Below are 22,007 nucleotides of genomic sequence, written 5' to 3'. Positions count from 1 at the left end.
TAAAGTCTAAAAAGTGTTATTGGAACAGAGAAAAAAGTATTAAGTCATTTGGAATTTAATATAACAAAATTATAACCAAAGCTATAAAAGAAACAATATTTGATCTGTAAGATTGTCACATTATACTGAGCTCAACAACTTCAGTTTCTTTGGTTAAGAACACAGTACAGAATATATCAAGTCTCTGTGATTGTCCCACACATACATATTTTTAAAACAGAACCGTTTCCAGGATGGTACTTTAAGATTTTCTAGTAATATAGTTAACCAAAGTGTTTCCATATACATTTTCTTCATACTTGAGTGCACTGACAAAATGTCTTTTCTGTTATTCTCTTCATTGAGCATTGACATTGACATTTCATGACATTGACATGTCATGTTCATTGACATTTCAAGAACAGATCTGATAGGTGTCTTGCAGTCCATAATTATTGACATTGAAAAACCATCCTTGAAGCCCTCACAGATGGTAGGAAACTATCAGTAGCATTTGCCATTGTACAGTGATAGTAAGATTGGAACTGAGGAAGTCATATAGAAACATTAAAAGATCCAGTGGCACAAGTGGTGCAAATGGATACAGTTAATGCATGAAAACCAGTAATTCTGCAAGTTCAAATTTGCATATAGAAAGAGATAAGACTCAAGATAGTTCTGAACTCAGAGGAGGATAGTGGGTTTTGGAGCCTTTTAATTTTTGGTCACTGGTCTCAGCCTAAATTGAGATCTGTTCTGTAGTAAACAAAACTGTTTCCAACGGGTTACTATAGAGTGGTCTACTGTACTGCATGTGAATGAAGTGAGATTTGCAGATGAGCTTCAGATCACAAAAATCAGCCTCAAAGTTGGCATTCTTATTGGCAGTCTCTGATGAGAGCACAATGGTCTTTCCCTGCAACGGGGAAAGACTCTGGCAGCTCTGCCACAGGGAAAGACCCTAATGGGCATGGGGACTGAATTACATTCGCATCCTTAGGCTTGGGGTACACTGGCATTTTTTTTAAAGGTTCTGCTGTTACACTGCTGATGGTGCAGCACCATCAGTGATAGCAACAGAAGGAATTCTTGTGTGGAACAAACTTGCTAATCGCACTCTGCATTTATATCACTGTGTTGTCTATACCTGCTCAAGCAGGGTAAGATGACAGTGGTAAAAATGTTAGTGGCTTTTCAACACTAGTCACTGTTGCCACTAGAACAGCTCCACCAGTGGTAGCAAGGCTGATGGTGGGAGGACGTAAGACTTGATTTTAGAGGCAGAATCTCCAGAAGAGGGCTGAGGCATATTGATGGGCCAGGGTGGGGAAAAGTACACCTCTATGGGCTATGCTGTGCCTCTGCTGAGCCAAATCCTGCACACTTTACTCATGCCAAGTGATAGTTGGAACTATTTCTGTGAACTAGTGTACTCTGGGGATAGATAAGAGGATCTCGATTTGAATTACTTTAAACTCAAACCCACTTTGATAGCTGCTTTCAACTACCTGAGAGGTAGTTCCAGAGAGGATGGTTCTAGACTATTCTCAGTGGTGGAAGAGGACAGGACAAGGAGTAATGGTCTCAAGTTGCAGTGGGGGAGGTTTAGGTTGGATATTAGGAAAAACTTTTTCACTAGGAGGGTGGTGAAACACTGGAATGTGTTGCCTAGGGAGGTGGTAGAATCTCCTTCCTTAGAAGTTTTTAAGGTCAGGCTTGACAAAACCCTTTCTGGGATGATTTAATTGGGGATGGGTCCTGCTTTTGAGCAGGGGGTTGGACTAGATGACCTCCTGAGGTCCCTTCCAACCCTGATATTCTATGATTCTATGATTCTACTTTCCTAAAAGAAAAAAAAAATAAGCAATGACAATCCATACAATGTTTCTTGGTGACTAAATTGTTCTTGTAAAATAAAAGTTAAAAGCAAAAGTCTACAGTTAATTTGACTTACAATTTCACAGCTGGAGTGAAATTTACCTAAAGCCAAATTATCATTTCAGTTTTATTTCCCAATTCCATTATGTAGCTTATATTATAACTTGCATCAAAGTACTATTCAGAACAGCAGAACCCAGATGTGGCTGCTGACTGTATGTTTAGAGGAAAAATATCAGTCTAATTTCTCCTAGAAAACACTAAATAGATAAATTTAAGCACAAAAATGATGCTGTTAAAGTTATGACAATCTGGAGAAAACTAACTTCTCCCTTGTGCCCTTAGTATGTGTTCTCAGGATCTGTGGTAAATGTATAAGATCACATATAGTAATATCTCAGAACAATGTTCTCTGTGTATATAAATCTCCCCACTGTATTTTCCACTGAATGCATCCGATGAAGTGAGCTGTAGCTCACGAAAGCTTATGCTCAAATAAATTGGTTAGTCGCCAAGGTGCCACAAGTACTCCTTTTCTTTTTGCGAATACAGACTAACACGGCTGCTACTCTGAAACACATCTAAGAGAGACCGTTGTAAATATGTAGCTCCAAGGAAGGCAAGAGGATGGGGAGAGGGAATGTCCTAGAGAATGTAGTAGCCGGTTTTTGAAGTGTATTGATAGCTGCATGCATTGTAGGGGTAAGAACAGAAGAGAGTGGAACATTTCTTCCTTCAGTAGGGACTAAGATTTGTATTCTTAGCCAATTTTACTGCTAAATAAGCAAGGATGCCTGTATCACCGAAATAAATGTGTACGATCCTAATTGAAAATAGTGAGCTCATGTATTTAGTTTCATTAGTTATGGCTCTAATAAACAAACTGGAGAACAGTGATGCTGTGACTCCCACAGTTCCTCACAACAGGGTAAATTAGGGAGCTTCAGAGCCAGATTCTGATGTCACTGATATTGCTGTAAATCCAAAGGAACTCTGTTGATATCAGTGGTTTTACACCAGTGTCATTTTGCCCAGAATCGGTCCCTACACTCTTAATTGTATTGCATTTTCCAGCTCGTATAAAATATGGCTCTACTATACATATAAATGTTTGCAACAAGCATACAAGATGAGTATTACAGACAAATCCTGCTCTTCTTACATAAGATTTCCATTGACCTTTACATCAAATGATCAGTGCTATTACCTCTGTATAGTGTTTTACTCCTACTGTGTCCCTTCCATCCATACTGTAGCCAGTGACAGATCCCCTTTCTATTTTTTAAGACATAATAGAGCATCAGCACCACAAAGAATGACAAATGTTGCCTGCTCTTGTTGTTATTGTGCTCCATATAATGGCTTTGGGAAAAACAGAAGGAGAGGCCACCTCAACACCCGCACTCAGATCTATGCATCCCTTCATATGTTATTGAGGGCACAGGGCCATGGAGGCTGGGACAGGACATAGAAACTGCTGACTACACCACATCACATTAGTTCGGCTCCAGTATTTTGTCTGACAACTGTCAGTATCTTATGCTTCAAATAAATCCCACAATGGGAAATTAGCAGTGACCTGCTCATAGAGGAAGTTTCTTCTTAATCTTTATCAATTGTAGGTTAGTTTATGCCCTGAAGCATGAGGATTTATCTCTCACTCACTCTTCTAAAATCCTGTCTAATACAACTGTGGCTGGTCTCATTATCCACATTAATATCTAATCCAATCTTGACAAGATTTTAGCAGGTTAGACATGCATCATGTAAAGCAATATTTCCTTTTATCAGTTTTAAATTAGTTGACCTTTCAATTTCTTTGAATGACACTTCGTTCTTTTATCATACAAAAGGGTAAATGAGAGCACTCAGTTTACCTTTGCTAGACCTCTATCATGTTCCCTCTAAACTAAACTGTCCCAATCTTTTACAATTCTCCTCTTACACATCTCTTCATGCCCCTAATCATTTTAATTGCCTACATCTAGTCATTTTTTGTCCTTCCATCCATTACCCCACGATGCTATGGCAGGAAAGCATATCAAAGGAGCCTGCCATGATCTGATTGGTCTCTAAAGGAGGAAGGTAGGAGATTTCTCAAGAACATCTCTTGGTTTGGCAGCATCTGCATCAAGGAAATAAAATAGTATGGCCAGATTAATGCAATATTCATGAGATGTATGTGGTGTGATGTAAAACAAAGCTTTTTAAAAAATGACTTATGTTTGTCTTGTCAGCCTCCTTGTTAGAAACGTTTGCATTTACAGTAGAACCATACTTCATTGGTGACTAATGGGAATGTTTGATATCAAATGCTTGCTATCTGGTTTCTTTTAAAAATGGTTTACGTGAATTTGAATCAGAAAACTAAGATTACATACTGCATGTTGCTACTGGCTACTTAGAAACTATAGGCTAACGGTGTGGGTTTTTTAACCCACACTATGATATATCTGTACCTGATGGAGTAGAAAAGCTCATTCTAACAATTCTCTGGCAGATTCTGCCACCTTTTATTCACGCTGGGTACCTTATTCTGGTAGTGCTTTCAATGTGATTGCATATGGAATAACCTAAGTATTGGTATTTATCTGGCCATAAAAGAAATTTTAGGAAAATGTAATGGATTTTTTGTATACAATGTGCTGTTTTAAAACAAATACTGTAGTCAAGCTATTTTTAATTTAAAAAAATCAAGGTAATTAAATCAAAGGCTTCTGAAGCAAATAAACTTAATTCTTTGTTTCACATGTAACTCCAAACATACAGATTGTTGCTGCAGACAAAATTTAGCTGCCCCTCAAACTCGCCCCCCCGAAAAGTACAGGTCCCAAATCTAAAGTGATAGAATAGAACGTGCTTGCAAGGAATCAATCTGAATGAATGTGCATAGTAATGGATCAAAATACCAAGAATATTAGCTATATATGGTTATTAGTGGCCATATATGGTCAGGAGAACCAGAGCTGAAATTAAGAAAGCAAGAAAAATCCTAATAGCTATGCCAGACAAAGCTTTTGTTCTTATCTTTAACAAATTAAATTTTGAACATACTGAAACTTTCAACAGATCTGCTACTCGGACAATTTTTCCCTAGATCTTCTGGGCACATTGCCAAAAAGAATTTAGTGAGATGCTATCAAGTGGCAGTTAGAAACAAAGCATACTGATTTGTTGCTTGCTATTTTGTCACTTTTCCAATAGCAGAAGTAACTTCTGGCGCACAGAGATGCCATCAACAATTTCACAGGAAATGCTGTTGGCACAACATGAGAATGTCACCCTGTCACTCTGACATTCACTGGGTTACACTGTGAATATGCAAGTATACATTAATTATATCCAGTCAGTGACTCACAAACCCAAAGTGACTCTTTTATCCCATGGCTATCCAGAGTAATCCATGCATGTCAAGATGAAGACCGTATTGTGTCATGCAAGTCAACAGCTTTTAAACAGTGAATACAAATGTACATGATCAGAATGCTAATTCCAATCGGAAGTTTCAAAGTACAAATACAGAAAAGGGATTTAAGGCTTTGCAGTGAGACTATGTTTTGGTTCTTTCACTAGAGAATTTTCAAAGAGGGTTTAAAATGAGTTTTCTAGCTTGGAGGGGTGGGTGCATACCATAGTGGAATTATATTCCGTATTTTGGGTGCAGACTGCAGAGGTCATCTTTAAAAAGCCAGTATTTGTCAACAGAATGGATTTTGAGAGTGCCAGAGCTTGTACCTGTAATTAGAACAAGAGATGCTTGTGATAGCACTTATGGGTGTTAAATGGCTCTAGGTAGTAGAGCCAGTTGGGAATTTTCCATCCAAATGTTTTTCCAATGAAAAACGCAGTTTCTACAAAATCAAAATTTTCCATGGAAAAAATTCACTGTTACCAAAAAATTGGGAAAATCTAAACAAAATATTTTGATTTGCTTTGAATTGAACCAAAATATTTCATATTGAGTCAATTCAACATTCAAATGTGTTTTCCTGTTGTGGCAGACTGCCTTAAGCGAGTTGTAGTTTGGATTCCCATTCTCTTCTATATGCTGGGTTCACTTGAGTACCAACTCCCATGACACAACTGGGATTTCCCTCTGGCCAAGCTGGGTGGTGCATCATAGGAGCTGCCGTAGAACCTCAGAGGTATGAACACCTCGGGAATGGAGGTTGTTGTAACTCTGAAATGTTCGTAACTCTGAACAAAACATTATGGTTGTTCTTTCAAAAGTTTACAACTTGAAACTTTACTATATAGAAGAAAAATGCTTCTTTTAACTACCTTAATTTAAATGAAACAAGCACAGAAACAGTTTCCTTACCTTGTCAAATCGTTTTTTAAACATTCTCTTTATTTTTTTAGTAGTTTGCGTTTAATACGGTACTGTACTGTATTTGCTCTTTTTTTTGTGTCTCTGCTGCAGCCTTATTGCATATTTCTGATTCCAAATGTGGTGTGTGGTTGATCGGTCAGTTCGTAACACTGAAATTCTACTGTACGTGACTGTGGGTGAATCATGAGAGAATGCATTGTCTGGTTCACATCTAGGCTACTAATGATGCCTACTTCTGTCATAAAGATGTTGTTGTTTTGCTGTATTGTGAAATGTACTAGTGGAATATTATAGGATTTGAATGATAAGTAGTATTCATTACTTTTGAGTCTTTTTTGCTATATAAATTCTGTTATGTTAACCATGTGATCTGAAATATCCTAGTGCCTAAATGGTGCCCTCAAACAAACACCAGATTATTTACCTTTATTTTTAATTTTCTATTGACCTCCAGCATCTCTGTTTATTCTTTCTCAGTATCTTACAGGGTGTAAGAAATGCCACTGTTGTGTAGTTCTGCTTAAAACCTTGCATTAGCTTACAGGTGGATAGCATAAGTAATTTCAAAATCCGCAAGAAGATGAAAACCAGCACAGGGTAAAAAGTAAAGGAAAAAAGTTGATATTGTCCTGCTTCATTGGGCTGATGGCACTTGTTTATGTATATCCCATCCAAAAAAAAAAAATGTCAGTAACAACGCTCAATCAGGTTCAGTGGGAACAGGATTGAGTCCTAAATTTTCAGAAAAATTAATGTAGAATGCTCCATGCAAAAATGCTCCAATATCCCTAATTTGTGGCCACAATTTCAGTGATTGTACATGCATCTATATGTACATATAACAATTTACAAATTTAACTGTCATCTGCTTTGATACTATAATTACTTTCATGGATTAGGCATACAAGTAAGTATATAATTTTCTGAAAATGCTGATTAAAGTAAAATTGGTCAAACATCATTTTTATTGATTCACTGGAGAAGCTCATTCAGAATTCAAAACTCAGTTAGTGATGAAACAAAAAGAAAAGGAGTACTTGTGGCACCTTAGAGACTAACAGCTTTATTTGAGCATAAGCTTTCGTGAGCTACAGCTCACTTCATCAGATGCAAGCTTATGCTCAAATAAATTTGTTAGTCTCTAAGTACACCTTTTCTTTTTGCAAATACAGACTAACACGGTTGCTACTCTGAAACCTGTCTTAGTGATGAAAGAAATTCTAAGCCACTTACTGCTCAAGAAATGATAGAAGATACTGTAGGTTCTTTCTGAAAGGATGAAGGATTCATTAGCTAATTTTTGTAAGGCACTATGAAAATGGAAAATGCTAAGTAGTATTAACTAGTCATTATTAAATAATAGGAGTACTTGTAATGTGGCACCTTAGAGACTAACAAGTACCCCTTTTCCTTTTGTGAATACAGACTAACACGGCTGCTACTCTGAAACCTATTAAATAATAGTAATTAATAAAAATAACTACTGATGTATCTGTGCAAGAAAATGTGGATAATTTGGAAAAATGTCTGGGCTGTTTTTGAAATAAAATAAAATAAAAGCATCATCAAAAAGACTTAGACTGCACACACATTCAATTGCTCTTGTGATCTTCAAAGTTTACAAGATTTAAATAGACCTCAACTACATTCAGGCAAATTTGTGTTCTCTCCATTATTGAAACTTTTTAGAAATATGTGTCTGTCAAACTGGTGGTGTGTGAAAATAATTCAAATGAATGGAGAGGTTGGGAAAATTAATAAAACAAGTCACAATTGAGTTCTGGACCTTAGCATGACATTTTCAGGAAATGGAAAAGGAGTACTTGTGGCACCTTAGAGACTAACCAATTTATTTGAGCATAAGCTTTCGTGAGCTACAGCTCACTTCATCGGATGCATACTGTGGGAAGTACAGAAGATCTTTTCATACACACAAACCATGAAAAAATGGGTGTTTACCACTACAAAACGTTTTCTCTCCCACCACCCCACTCTCCTGCTGGTAATAGCTTATCTAAAGTGATCACTCTCCTTACAATGTGTATGATAATCAAGCTGGGCCATTTCCAGCACAAATCCAGGTTTTCTCCCCCCCTTCTTTTTTTTTCACACACACAAACCCACTCTCCTGTTGGTAATAGCTTATCTAAAGTGATCACTCTCCTTACAATGTATATGATAATCAAGGTGAGCCATTTCCAGCACAAATCCAGGGTTTAACAAGAATGTCTGAGAAGGGGGCGGGGGTAGGAAAAAATAAGGCGAAATAGGTTACCTTGCATAATGACTTAGCCACTCCCAGTCTCTATTCAAGCCTAAGTTAATTGTATCCAATTTGCAAATGAATTCCAATTCAACAGTCTCTCACTGGAGTCTGGTTTTGAAGTTTTTCTGTTGTAATATCGCAACTTTCATGTCTGTAATCGCATGACCAGAGAGATTGAAGTGTTCTCCGACTGGTTTATGAATGTTATAATTCTTGACTTCTGATTTGTGTCCATTTATTCTTTTACGTAGAGACTGTCCAGTTTGACCAATGTACATGACAGAGGGGCATTGCTGGCACATGATGGCATATATCACATTGGTGGATGTGCAGGTGAACGAGCCTCTGATAGTGTGGCTGATGTTATTAGGCCCTGTGATGGTGTCCCCTGAATAGATATGTGGGCACAGTTGGCAACGGGCTTTGTTGCAAGGATAGGTTCCTGGGTTAGTGGTTCTGTTGTGTGGTATGTGGTTGCTGGTGAGTATTTGCTTCAGGTTGGGGAGCTGTCTGTAAGCAAGGACTGGCCTGTCTCCCAAGATTTGTGAGAATGTTGGGTCATCCTTCAGGATAGGTTGTAGATCCTTAATAATGCGTTGGAGGGGTTTTAGTTGGGGGCTGAAGGTGACGGCTAGTGGTGTTCTGTTATTTTCTTTGTTAGGCCTGTCCTGTAGTAGGTGACTTCTGGGAACTCTTCTGGCTTTATCAATCTGTTTCTTCACTTCCGCAGGTGGGTATTGTAGTTGTAAGAATGCTTGATAGAGATCTTGTAGGTGTTTGTCTCTGTTTGAGGGGTTGGAGCAAATGCGGTTGTATCGTAGAGTTGGCTGTAGACAATGGATCTTGTGGTGTGGTCAGGGTGAAAGCTGGAGGCATGTAAGTAGGAATAGCGGTCAGTAGGTTTCCGGTATAGGGTGGTGTTTATGTGACCATCGTTTATTAGCACTGTAGTGTCCAGGAAGTGGATCTCTTGTGTGGACTGGACCAGGCTGAGGTTGATGGTGGGATGGAAATTGTTGAAATCATGGTGGAATTCCTCAAGGGCTTCTTTTCCATGGGTCCAGAAGATGAAGATGTCATCAATATAGCGCAAGTAGAGTAGGGGCATTGGGGGACGAGAGCTGAGGAAGCGTTATTTTAAGTCAGCCATAAAAATGTTGGCATACTGTGGGGCTATGCGGGTGCCCATAGCAGTGCCACTGATTTGAAGGTATACATTGTCCCCAAATGTAAAATAGTTATGGGTAAGGACAAAGTCACAAAGTTCAGCCACCAGGTTAGCCATGACATTATCGGGGATAGTGTTCTTGATGGCTTGTAGTCCATCTTTGTGTGGAATGTTGGTGTAGAGGGCTTCTACATCCATAGAAGCCAGGATGGTGTTATCAGGAAGATCACCGATGGATTGTAGTTTCCTCAGGAAGTCAGTGGTGTCTCGAAGGTAGCTGGGAGTGCTGGTAGTGTAGGGCCTGAGGAGGGAGTCTACATAGCCAGACAATCCTGCTCTCAGGGTGACAATGCCTGAGATGATGGGGCGCCCAGGATTTCCAGGTTTATGGATCTTGGGTAGTAGATAGAATATCCCAGGTTGGGGTTCCAGGGGTGTGTCTGCGCGGATTTGATCTTGTGCTTTTTCAGGGAGTTTCTTGAGCAAATGCTGTAGTTTCTTTTGGTAACTCTCAGTGGGATCAGAGGGTAATGGCTTGTAGAAAGTGGTGTTGGAGAGCTGCCAAGCAGCCTCTTGTTCATATTCCAACCTATTCATGATGACAACAGCACCTCCTTTGTCAGCCTTTTTGATTATGATGTCAGAGTTATTTCTGAGGCTGTGGATGGCATTGTGTTCTGCACGGCAGAGATTGTGGGGCAAGTGATGCTGCTTTTCCACAATTTCAGCCCGCGCACATCAGCTGAAGCACTCTATGTAGAAGTCCAGTCTGCTGTTTCGACCTTCAGGAGGAGTCCAGCTAGAATCCTTCTTTTTGTAGTGTTGGTAGGGAGGTCTCTGTGGATTAGTATGTTGTTCAGAGGTGTGTTGGAAATATTCCTTGAGTCGGAGATGTCGAAAATAGGATTCTAGGTCACCACAGAACTGTATCATGTTCGTGGGGGTGGAGGGGCAGAAGGAGAGGCCCCGAGATAGGACAGCTGCTTCTGCTGGGCTAAGAGTATATTTGGATAGGTTAACAATATTGCTGGGTGGGTTGAGGGAACCATTGCTGTGGCTCCTTGTGGCATGTAGTAGTTTAGAAAGTTTAGTGTCCTTTTTCTTTTGTAGAGAAGCAAAGTGTGTGTTGTAGATGGCTTGTCTAGTTTTAGTAAAGTCCAGCTACGAGGAAGTTTGTGTGGAAGGTTGGTTTTTTATGAGAGTATCCATTTTTAAGAGCTCATTCTTTATCTTTCCCTGTTTGCTGTAGAGGATGTTGATCAGGTGATTCCGCAGTTTCTTTGAGAGAGTGTGGCACAAGCTGTCAACATAGTCTGTGTGGTATGTAGATTGTAATGGATTTTTTACCTTCAGTCCTTTTGGTATGATGTCCATCTGTTTGCATTTGGAAAGGAAGATGATGTCTGTCTGTATCTGTACAAGTTTTTTCATGCAGTTGATAGATTTCCACTCCATACGGCTAAATGCAGTGCCTTGCATAATGACAGGTTTCAGAGTAACAGCCATGTAAGTCTGTATTTGCAAAAAGAAGAGGAGTACTTGTGGCACCTTAGAGACTAATCAATTTATCTGAGCATAAGCTTTCTTGAACTACAGCTCTCTTCATCGGATGCATATTGTGGAAAGTACAGAAGATCTTTTTATACACACAAACCATGAAAAAATGGGTGTTTACCACTACAAAAGGTTTTCTCTCCCCCCACCCCACTCTCCTGCTGGTAATAGCTTATCTAAAGTGATCACTCTCCTTACAATGTGTATGATAATCAAGCTGGGCCATTTCCAGCACAAATCCAGGTTTCCCCCCCCGCCCTTTTTTCCCTTGTGCACTGGTTTATACAAAAAGCCGATTGTTTGCTGCTTCCAAAACAAGAACTGATCTATGTCTGAATGAAATGTTGAGTTAATGATTTTCTATTTTCTCACCTGAAAAATTATGATTTTCAATGAAATGACCTCATTTTATTAAAGATTATTGTATTTTGCTAGTGAAAACTGAAATAGCTTGTATTTTCTCAAAACTGGACAATTTCTACAAACATGAAACAAATTGCTAAGCCAGCCTATTTGGAGGTTTTTGAATATTTTTACTCCTGCAACTAGGCCTAATGAAGTCATTGAGGCAGCTCTTCCACAGTGAGTATTTTTGTGAATAAACTTTTGTACACAGAAGGGCCTATGTGATTTATCCTGCTCACACTGAAATAAATGGGAACATTCCCATTGATTCCGAAAAGAGCAGGTTAAGGGCCTTTGAGAAGCTGGGTGAGAAAATACTCTCCCTCAAATGCTCACAGTAATTAGAATTAGTCATCTGGTGGAAGCTATCAAACTACAGCTCTTAACCACTGATTCTTACAGTAAGAGAAATCAAGTGTACTGTATCTAGGGTGACAACAGCAAATGTGAAAAATCAGGACAGGGGATGGGGGGGGGTAAGAGGAGCCTATATAAGAAAAAGACCCCAAAATCGGGACTCTCCCTATAAAATCAGAACATCTGGTGACCCTAACTATACCAAATTCCTTTCCTTGTACTCAGGGAAGAGCTGGATACACAAGTCTGTTCCATCACATAGGTTAAGCTTGTTCTTGGTTTTTCTTTTGTGTTTTTAAACACTACAACAGGGGTGACCAACCTGAGCCTGAGAAGGAGCCAGAATGTACCAATGTACATTACCAAAGAGCCACAGTAATATGTCAGCAGCCCCCCATCAGCTCCATCCCTGCTCCTAGCACCTCCCGATCAGCTGTTTCATGGCGTGCAGGAGGCTCTGGGAGAGTGGGCGAGGAGCGAGAGCATGGCAGTCTCCGGGGAGGGGACGGAAAGGGGTGGAGTGGGGGCAGGGCCTGTGGCAGAGCAAGGGGTTGAGCAGTGAACACCTCCCAGCACATTGGAAAGTTGGAGCCTGTAGCTCCAGCCCTGGAGTCTGTGCCTGTACAAGGAGCCTCATATTAACTTCTGAAGAGCCGCTTGTGGCTCCAGAGCCACCGGGTGGCCACCCCTGCAGCAGAACTCTTCCTTTGACAGATAGATTAGGAAAAAGCCAGATCCATCTCCAGTTTTTCAGTTTCTTTTTCAAATACTCCCTTCCAGTTTTTTTATAAGGGGATAACTTCTATAAAAGACACCTTTGCTATCTGTCCAGAGTTTGTGGGAGTGAATGTGGGTTAATTTCTTAACAGCCTTACTATAAAGGTACTGATTGCACTTTGCCAAATTAAAGTGAGCTGAGAACTGCATTTAAACACTCACAAATACAATAGTTTACTCTTTTGATACCGCTGTGTTTATCTTTGTCAGCATAAGTGTAGGAAAACTTTGGATGTAACTGTATGAGTATAATAGTGTAGTATTCAGAGCACAGGAATAATCAGATTCACTGTTGAATGTCTGCCTCTCAACAATGTAGGCAATGACTGACAGCCAGTCATTCAATCTGAATTATAGGGAACCAGCTGAAACTGGGCTGAGGAACTGTTTAACTCTTCGATGCCCAAACTCATTACAAGCAGCCACAGACTTAAGGCTGACAGATGATTTCTTCCCTGAGTGAGGAGGGATTATAGTATTTCTGACAGTGAACAGACCTGCTGAGTCCTTTTGTCTGCAATAAAGAACAGTTAAAAACAATGGGACACATAGGGACCCCAGTACGGGGGGATAAACATGTACATGCCATGAAAATCAAGGCATTTCTTGTGAATCACTTTATCATGGGGATGAGGTTTGCTTTCCCCATGAAAGAAACCTCATGGATCCACTGAGAGCAATGTGCAGATCTTGGGGATACATTAAGGGCTATTCATGTGGTGACACGATGTTTGTGCATCAATTCTGGCTCCGTTGTACCTCTACCCAGCGCTGTCATAGACTCTCAATTAGGAATCTCCTTTAAGGCACCTCCCTGTATTGAGAGAGCTCCTTGGGAAAGTTTAATGCAGCCGCTGCTGTTTCTCTTGGGTTCAGAGGGGAACTGTTAAGAGATGTATAATTAGGAAGATGCTTCAGTGTACAATAACAACTTTATTGGTCCTGCAAAGTTATGAACAATGCACACATTCTTATGAGCCACTAGATTGCACTCTCTCTCTCTCTCTCACACACACACACACACATTTATATCTTTTTTGTACATAACTCCCATAACAAAAATAATGTTCCTACTTCACTTCCCACTTACAGGTCTCTAGGCCTGTGGCAAATGTGCTGTGAGGAATAGGAGTCAGGAGGCTGGGACAGTGGAGGTGGCTAACCCACCTCTTTTCTGTGAGGAGATAGGATCTCCAATATGTGGATTTCGCTAAGGGCACAATCTGGCCCATCTACATTGTTGTATCACTGACAAGGTTAACATTTCATACAGCCATGTAAAAGGTGAATGTCTCCAAAATGCAAAGCTCACAGAGCTTTGTGTGAGCTGATGAATAGTCTTTCCTTAACTTAAAAGTATATTAAGGCTTTGACTAATATTACCATTGGAGAAATAGGTCAAATATTCCTCAGGGACCAATCCTGTCATCCCTTCCCTGGGACTGATCCAACTACCATACAAGAGAAGTCAGTGATAATCTTTTTCTTGGTTTTAATAGGAGCTGAATCAGGTCCGTGGGTCTAAATTCCACCCTGTTGAATTTGACTTCAGTGGAGTTATGCCAGGGATGGATTTAGCTATATCTAACTCAAGCAACCACCATTAACTATAGTAGGAGTTGACTTGAGTAAGATAACATTGTGCTAATATGACGGGTTTCAGAGTAGCAGCAATGTTAGTCTGTATTCGCAAAAGAAAAGGAGTACTTGTGGCACCTTAGAGACTAATCAATTTATCAAATAAATTGGTTAGTCTCTAAGGTGCCACAAGTACTCCTTTTCATTGTGCTAATATATTTTTTATAATTGATCTCCTTGGATTATAATTAGACTGTGTGAACAAATGTATATTGTGAAAGCCTGTTTGCTGAGCCTTTGTACAACATTTTGCAGAATAGAGAGGAGTCCAATTCTTTAGATTCTGAAGATCTCTTTTCCATAAAAAAAGTTTTGTTGCTCTCTATTGCTTCTAGGGCAATTCTATCTTTAGGTACAATCCACATGTACTTGAGAAAAGTCCTAACCAAATTTTAGCAGTAATTAACATTACATAATCTGATAATGTGAGGAAAGATAAAAACAATTATCATTTTCTTATGATTATTCTCTTTTACTAAGGAAATACTTGAGCCCAATCTTTCAATATCTGAGTATTTAATTTTGTTTTTATATCCAGTGGTGTATACTGATCACAATATAATATTTTTATGAGATGGCAGAAGGTATCACTAGTGTGATTTTGTTAGATCATCAAAAAGTCCTTGCTACTCCTGTGCAAAGGGCTTTGCTACAGTGACTGTAACAGGCCCCTAGCATATGATACCCAGTATGTATTAGATGGTATGATAACCAGTATATATTAGCGGTTTCTAAGAAAGAACCATAGAGGACTCTGACATGATAAATATCACTTTATGGTGTAAGCTGTCTGCTTGAGAAATAGAATTATATTCTGGTAGCCTCAAAAGGAATCAAGTCATCTAGCTGAAAAGCACTTGTGCTTTAGGATCTCATGGAGCATAACACAGTCCGATTTTGAACTTGTTGATTTGCTTCTTATGTTGTAAGCATCTTTAGAAAACAAACATCTGTGGATTACATGGATAAACTCATACTGACATTATATGGAGACCTTCAGATTTGGAGTATGGATGGCTCAGGAGACTGGCTGTGGAAAATGTGAAGGTGCCTTTCATCTCTGCATTACCAGTTACAATTCTATCCAAGGTGTTGCAGTGACTCAACATCCTTAACTATATAATAACTGGCTAATGACTTATTGGTATAAACTCATGGAGTGACATGCTCTGTGGAACTTCTAAGAGGCACAACACTCATGTCCCAGAGGAACTAAGGTGGTTTTAAGCCCTCTTTGCACCTTCCAATCCAGAGTAATGTAGGCAGCCCTAGGGGCCTGTCCAAGTTATGGCAGACTCCTGGAGGTGCCCTGTGGGCTGAAACACTGCCCAGAATCTTCTCAGCACTGCATCCTGATGCTCCACATCCATCATGCTTCCCCCCACCTCAGATCACCCCTATGCCAGGGCTTGCAACAGGGTCCTCTGGAGTTAGCCTTAAAGCTGTTGCTGCAGTGCCTGTGCTGTGGGAATTGTCCCTGACTGCAACCAGGGCATTTACAGAGTTGTTATGCTACTCTGGCCATTTTACATGGTGTAAAGCAGCCACAGGTGAGGATTTCATACATAGCCTCAGTCCAGTTTCTGGTGGACTCAGGTTATGGCTAGGGGTTCACCAATGAATTTGGAGAATCTGACATTTATGCTTTAGATAGACAAAATAGAAATACCGGCCTGTTTCTTCAAGATCACCTTGAAGAAATACTCTGTGCAGGGGAATCCATGGATTTCTTCATGCTGCTTGATGCATTGCGACTCCTCTCTCCCAAATCAACCCACAGCTGGGGTGGTGCCAGGGGAATAATAGGCAAAAAGGAAGAAGGGAAGAAAAAAAACATATAACACCCTGGGAACAGAGAGTGATTGTGTGGTTTTTGGGAGGGGGGTGAGGGGGTGAGAGAACCTGGATTTGTGCAGGAAATGGCCCAACTTGATTATCATGCTCATTGTGTAGAGAGTTGTCACTTTGGATGGGCTATCACCAGCAGGAGAGTGAATTTGTGTGGGGGGGTGCAGGGTGAGAAAACCTGGATTTGTGCTGGAAATGGCCCAACTTGATGATCACTTTAGATAAGCTATTACCAGCAGGACAGTGGGGTGGGAGGAGGTATTGTTTCATATTCTCTGTGTGTATATAAAGTCTGCTGCAGTTTCCACGGTATGCACCCGATGAAGTGAGCTGTAGCTCACGAAAGCTCATGCTCAAATAAATTGGTTAGTCTCTAAGGTGCCACAAGTACTCCTTTTCTTTTTGCGAATACAGACTAACACGCCTGTTACTCTGAAACCTGTGATAATATTGGCCTTTTTAGCATGCTCAGTGCCATATTTAATTGTTGTTGTCTGGCACTTAAATATCACTGTGGCAGGCTTCTTAGAAATACCTAAAATAAACAGCTTAGAAAGGTTTAACACTGTTGCTGCTCCCATTACAAGGTTTATTAATTCTTGTGAAAACTCAATGAAAAGAAAGTTTAAAAAGAAAACAATTAGCAAATCTTATCCAGATCTTATTTTATGATTTCCCATACCTGCCTCCCTGACTTCCTACAAGAGATTGGATCTTGGCTTCTGACATATCAAATCCCATTATTAAGATTCTTATCTTTAAAATGACCAGCTCTTTCTATATTATTGCTAAAATGGCTATTTCCCAAGGCTCTATGGCTCAGATAGGAGAGGAATATTTTTTTAAAAAGAAAATATTTAAAGTAAAGAAAAGAAACAGAGGGCAGAGGAGTTTAAAGGGTTTGGAGATCTTTTGGGTTTTCCTGTCTTCCCTTAAAAAATATCGCTGAGGATGTGACACATATAATCACTGGAATGATCACTTGTTAGTTAAGTGTCACTGGCTTTTTAGCATTTTAGTAATAGTTTGTCATGCAACTTGTAAAGCAATAGAGTTTCATTTCTGGATACACTCAAGACATGTTTCAGAGTAGCAGCCGTGTTAGTCTGTATTCGCAAAAAGAAAAGGAAGACTTGTGGCACCTTAGAGACTAACGTAGCATCCCATGAGAACCAAAATTTCAGCAGGGGAGTATTTTGAGTCCTTGTCACAGTTTAAGGCACCAGTCCTGTAGTTAACTCCATGTGGACAGGCCTTGTGCACTTGTGGAATCCCACTGAAATCTGGGGGATATCATTCAAGTGCCAGGAACTGCCCATACAGAGCTCATTTGCAGGTTTGAAGACTTAAGACTGGCCTTTGCTATAGGGAGGTTGACGGTGCTGCAATCGATGCAGCAGGGATCGATTTAACAGGTCTAGTGAAGTCTTGCTAAATTGAAGTCAAAGTGCTGTCTGGTCAACCCCAGTACTCCAGCTCTCCGAGAAGAGTAAGGGAAGTTGACTGGAGGGCATTTCCTATTGACACATCGCAGTGAAGACACTGGGGTACATCGACCTAAGCTATATCAATTCCAGCTGAAGTAGCGTGACTTAGGTCAACTTACCCCTGTAGTGAAAAAAAGCCTTCAGTGATGGAAAAACCTATTTAAAATGCTCTGTTCACGCTCTGTGCTGTTCTCCTGGTTTTTCCTGTAAAAAAGAACTTATTCAAATGTTAACACCAAATAACAGGGTAAAATGTAATCTGCTGACTTTTAGGTTATTCTGCATTTTAATTAGCTGGTTATTGCAGAGAACAGGTAGAAGAATTTGAGAGATTAATTGATTCACAGATTCTAAATCAAGAAATGACCACTGTGATAATCTAATCTGACCTCTTATGTAACACAGGCCATAGAACTTCCTCAAAATAATTCCTAGACTGTATCTTTTAGAAAAAAACATCCAATTTTGATTTTTAAATTGCCAGTGATAGAGAATCGACCACAACCCTTGGTAAATTATTCCAATGACGACTTACTATCACTGTTAAAAAATTCTGCCTAATTTCCTGTCTGAATTTCTCAGGCTTCAACTTCCAGCCATTGGATTGATTGTGTTATACTTTTCACTGCTAGATTGAGGAGTTTATTATCAAATATTGTTCCTCATGTAGATACTTATAGGCTGTAATCAAGTCACTGCTTAAGCTTCTCTTTGTTAAACTAAATAGATTAAGCTCTTTAGGTCTATTGGTGTTAGGAAAGTTTTCTAATCCTTCTCTTGGATCTTCTCTGAACTCTCCCCAATTTTTCAACATCCATCTTGAATTGTGGATACCAGAACTGGAGACATTATTCCAGTTGCGGTCACTCTGATCAGATCACTTTGTATTAGTGACCTGTCTTCTTGATTATTTACCACTCCCCTAATTGTTGTGTCTTCTGCAAGCTTTATCAGTGATGATTTTATATTTTCTTCCATGTCATTGATAAAAAGGTTAAATAGTATCGGGCCAAGAACCACTTCCTGTGGGACCACACTAGAAACACACCCTCTCGATGATGATGATTACATTTTGAGACCTATCAATTAGCCAGCTTTTAATCAATTTAATGTGTGCCAAAGTAATCTGTGCCAAAGAGAATGGATAGGAGGGAGGTTGGAAAGGAAAGGATAGGTTGGATAGGATAGGATAGGTTGGAAAAGATAGGTTTGACACCTATCAATTAGCCAGCTTTTAATCAATTTGATGTATACCAAAGTAATGTGTCCCAAAGAAAGTGGGTGGGAGGGAGGTTGGAAAGGAAAGGATTAAAATGATAACTGAAATATAAAATAGAGAAACAAGGTGGGGGAGGTAATAGATTTTATTGGACCATGCTTCCAATAACTGTCCCTCTCACCAACAGAAATTGTGCCAATAAAAGATATTACATCACCCAACTTGTGTATCTAATATACTAGGACCAACAAGGCTACAACAAACATAAAATAGAAGCTAAGTAGCTAAAGTACTCATTATATACCTTTCCTCTTATTTCCAGACACCAAGTTAAGAATAAGATTTTAGAATAAATTCTTCAATTTTGTTGTAATCCTATCTGATCTTCAGTTGGATCCAGATCCCACTTCCATTAAACGCAATGGCAAAAGTCCCCTTGATTTTAATGGAGCAGGTTCTTGCTACTGCTAAGGGATTGGACTGTAGGAAGTGTACCATTTAAAATTATACACAATTTCCCAGGATTTTCTTTTACCTTCTCCTTTTGATGGTAACCTTTCCTGGTCACTCTGGGCCAGATTCACAAAAATATTTAGGTGCTTAAAGATGTAGATAGGCGCCTAATGGAATTTTCAAAAGTGATTAAGCAGATTAGGCACCTAACTCCTTCTGAAAGTCTGTGGGATGCCTAACTGTCTAAGTCACCTTTAAAAATGGGATTTATTCTCCTGAGTCACTTGGTCAATTTTGAAAATTTTATCCTTTGTAGATAGTGATTTTCACCACCTGAAGTTATCATCTCATAAGCTAAGCAGGGTAAGTTGGCTTTACAGTGTAGTATTCTAGAAGAATAACCCCAAATGATATTGTAAATCATAGCATTTACTGTATAATAATCATCTTTTGTTTCAAGAGACTGGCATGTTTATAACATTGGCTCATATTTATGTTGGTGGAATGTTTGCAGTAATAAAGTTATTGTGAACTCTACAGTTGAGTTTGATATTTGTAGTAGTGGAATGAAAAATAAAAATAAATGACAGCTTTTTTTCCCAACTGGAAAACTATATAATGAAGTATGAATATCCAATAATGCTTTGTTTCAGAGTAGAAGCCGTGTTAGTCTGTATCCGCAAAAAGAAAAGGAGTGCTTGTGGCACCTTAGAGACTAACAACTTTATTTGAGCATAAGCTTTCATGAGCTGCAGCTCACTTCATCGGATGCATTCAGTGGAAAATACAGTGGGGAGATTTTATATACACAGAGAACATGAAACAATGGGTGTTACCATACACACTGTAATGAGAGTGATCAGGTAAGGTGAGCTATTACCAGCAGGACAGAGAGAGGGGGGAAAAAGAACCCCTTTTGTAGTGATAATCAAGGTGGGTCATTTCCAGCAGTTGACAAGAACGTGTGAGGAACAGTGTGTGTGGGGGGGGGGGGAGGGGATAATCATGGGGAAATAGTTTTACTTTGTGTAATGACACATCCACTCCCAGTCTTTATTCAAGCCTAAGTTAATTGTGTCCAGTTTGCAACTTAATTCCAATTCAGCAGTCTCTCATTGGAATCTGTTTCTGAAGTTTTTTTGTTGAAGAATTGTGACTTTTAGGTCTGTAATTGAGTGACCAGAGAGATTGAAGTGTTCTCCGACTGGTTTATGAATGTTATAATTCTTGACATCTGTGTCCATTTATTTTTTTATGTATAGACTGTCCGGTTTAGCCAATGTACATGGCAGAGGGGTATTGCTGGCACATGATGGCATATATCACATTGGTAGATGTGCAGGTGAATGAGCCTCTGATAATGTGGCTGATGTGATTAGGCCCTGTGATGGTGTCCCCTGAATAGATATGTGGGCAGAGTTGGCATCAGGCTTTGTTGCAAGGATAGGTTCCTGGGTTAGTGTTTTTGTTGTGTGGTGTGTGGTTGCTGGAGAGTATTTGCTTCAGGTTGGGGGGCTGTCTGTAGGCAAGGACTGGCCTGTCTCCCAAGATCTGTGAGAGTGATGGGTCGTCCTTCAGGATAGGTTGTAGATCGTTGATGATGCACTGGAGAGGTTTTAGTTGGGGGCTGAAGGTGATGGCTAGTGGTGTTCTGTTGTTTTCTTTGTTGGGCCTGTCCTGTAGTAGGTGACTTCTGGGTACTCTTCTGGCTCTGTCAATCTGTTTCTTCACTTCAGCAGGTGGGTATTGTAGTTGTAAGAATGCTTGATAGAGATCTTGTAGGTGTTTGTCTCTGTCTGAGGGTTTGGAGCAAATGCGGTTTTATCGTAGTTGGCTGTAGACAATGGATCATGTGGTGTGGTCTGGTCTGGATGAAAGCTGGAGGCATGTAGGTAAGCATAGCAGTCAGTAGGTTTCCGGTAACACTAACCCAGGACCCTATCCTTGCAACAAAGCCCATTGCCAACTGTGTCCACATATCTATTCAGGGGACACCATCATAGAGCCTAATCACATCAGCCACACTATCAGAGGCTCGTTCACCTGCACATCTACCAATGTGATATATGCCATCATGTGCCAGCAATACCCCTCTGCCATGTACATTGGCTAAACCGGACAGTCTATACATAAAAAAATAAATGGACACAAATCAGACGTCAAGAATTATAACATTCAAAAACCAGTTGGAGAACACTTCAATCTCTTTGATCACTCGATCACAGACCTAAAAGTGGCAATTCTTCAAGAAAAAGACTTCAGAAACAGACTCCAATGAGAGACTGCTGAATTGGAATTAAGTTGCAAACTGGACACAATTAACTTAGGCTTGAATAAAGACTGGGAGTGAATGTGTCATTACACAGAGTAAAACTATTCCCCCCCCCCACCCACACACACACACACTGTTCCTCACACGTTCTTGTCAACTGCTGGAAATGGCCCATCTTGATTATCACTACAAAAGGTTTTTTTTCTCTTCTGCTGGTAATAGCTCACCTTACCTGATCACTCTTTTTACAGTGTGTATGGTAACACCCATTGTTTCATGTTTTTTGTGTATATAAAATCTCCCCACTGTATTTTCTACTGCATGCATCAGATGTAGTGAGCTGTAGAACACGAAAGCTTATGCTCAAATAAAG

At 39.8% G+C, this 22,007-nt stretch overlaps 1 long non-coding RNA gene across 1 annotated transcript in view; it reads left to right on the top strand.

Annotated features, from left to right (window-relative positions):
• Positions 1-22,007, top strand: part of LOC140908337 (uncharacterized) — an 85,650-nt gene that overhangs the window by 36,585 nt on the left and 27,058 nt on the right. The gene's annotated exons all lie outside the window — the stretch shown is intronic.

Source organism: Lepidochelys kempii, chromosome 3 (genome assembly GCF_965140265.1).
Source record: "Lepidochelys kempii isolate rLepKem1 chromosome 3, rLepKem1.hap2, whole genome shotgun sequence".
Lineage (NCBI taxonomy): Eukaryota > Metazoa > Chordata > Testudines > Cheloniidae > Lepidochelys > Lepidochelys kempii.
Note: the sequence above shows the minus strand (reverse complement) of the source record. Positions and strands in the feature narration are given on the sequence as shown.